The 1,869-nt window shown below is 46.7% G+C and overlaps 1 protein-coding gene across 6 annotated transcripts in view; it reads left to right on the plus strand.

Annotated features, from left to right (window-relative positions):
• LOC126878216 (omega-amidase NIT2-A-like) overlaps positions 1-1,869 on the plus strand; it is an 82,725-nt gene that overhangs the window by 41,093 nt on the left and 39,763 nt on the right. The window lies entirely within an intron of this gene.

Genomic DNA, 1,869 nt, shown 5'->3' on the forward strand with positions numbered 1-1,869 from the left:
CAAATCAGCGACTTCAATCTATGTTACAGAGTATAGTTATCAAGAAAAATTGCTCTTTTCATGAAAAGTATGGTAATGATACTCTTATAACACATTGTATATCTGGCAGTCGGATGTGCCCGTGGCCATCGGAAATGTAAAGACGACGCTTTTAGAAAGTGATAGCGCCATCGCGTATTAAAAACGCGTTAGAAGAAGGACGGTTTCGCTATCCAAGGCGAATCGAAAAGTGTGCGTGTTGCGAGAATCAGAGTTGATCGAGACGTCGAAGCATAGAGTCGTTAGAATTGAGTTGCGAGTGTTGTCGAGTGTTAGAGTTGCTAGTGAGAGAGAGAGAGAGAGAGAGAGAGAGAGAGAGAGAGAGTTACCAAATAGTTCTCAAGTTATTTGTTGTAAATACGAGCGTTGCATTTAGTTTTCCTGTTAATCAAACATCGTTTCTCTGTCTAACTAATATCTGTATTTTCAATCCATTATTAATATATTCCGATATTACAAGTGGGGGCTCGTCCGGGATTGAATAAGACAGAGAAACGATACGATTTAACGGAGCTATTTCTGCGGGAGTAGAAAAGAATAGAATAAAATGGCAAACGTTGAAGACGAACGATTGTCGGGTGAAGAGGATTTGACGCTGGAGGAGCTGAGGAGTAAGCTCGCACAGATGAATCTGCCTATATCCGGTGCGAGATCAGTGCTGGTTGCCAGGTTGAACAGAGCGTGCAAACCTGGTCGATCTACTCCTAAGGATTCGAAGCGTGGCGAAGAACCAACAAACCAGCGAGATCTAAGAAGCAAGCAGAGAGCCGAACGCAGTCAAGAGGGAGAGGAAGACCTCGAGAAGCTGAGGACGAAAGAGCTGAGAGCGCGTCTCGTTAGCTTGGGGTTGAAGGTAACGGGAAGAAAATCCGTACTACGCGCGCGGCTACAGGCGGCCCTAGAAGGAGACGATGTATCGTCGGAAGAAGAGAGCTCCGACGAAAGTGAAGGCGAGGACGATAAACAAGGCGCGCGAGAATACAGGAGAGGCACGCGAGCGGTGTATCAGGACCGCGATGAGTAGCAGCAGAAGGTATGCGTCGGTTCGATGTTGAGTCTTAAAGACGTGGAAGACTCATTAGAGAAATTCAGCGGGGATGATCTGCTGAGGGTAAATCAGTGGGTGGAAGACTTCGAGGAAATGGCAGAAGTGTGGGGTTGGTCAGACGCCCACATGGTGGCCTATGCTAAGAAATTACTCGCAGGCTCCGCTCAGGCCTTCGTACGACAAAAACGATGCGCGAAGTCCTGGGCAAAGCTAAAAAAGGCGTTGAGGAATGAGTTTGAAAATGTAGTAAGCGACCAACAGATACATGGCGAGTTATCCCATAGAAAGAAGAAAGCAGATGAGAGTCTGCAACAATATATGTATCACATGTGCGGGATTGCAAAACAAGGAAGGGTTGATACGCAATCCTTGATAGACTACATTATTCAAGGCATTCCCGACGAGGTCGCGAACAAGACTGTGCTATACGGAGCCAGGAATATCGAGCAATTAAAAGAGCGTTTCAGGCGCTACGAAGCGATAAAAAGAGATATGGAGATGAGGACGAAATTTGAGGAGCCGAAGAGTAACAGGGTAAAGCCGGTGGCGAAGCTGTCCGAAACCGAGAGGAACAAGGAACCCGGTCGATCTGGAGATGCGAGGAAGACGCGATGCTACAATTGCTTCAAATGTAGGGAGTACGGACACATCGCATCAAGTTGCGACAATTTGGGTGAGCCCTCAAAAAAAGTTTACAGCGTGTTTCGGTCGTTACAAACAAGGCGTGGTAAGGATGTTAAGATGGAAAATTTCAAATTGAGCGCGTTGATAGACACCGGTAG

Source organism: Bombus huntii, chromosome 2, assembly GCF_024542735.1.
Source record: "Bombus huntii isolate Logan2020A chromosome 2, iyBomHunt1.1, whole genome shotgun sequence".
NCBI lineage: Eukaryota > Metazoa > Arthropoda > Insecta > Hymenoptera > Apidae > Bombus > Bombus huntii.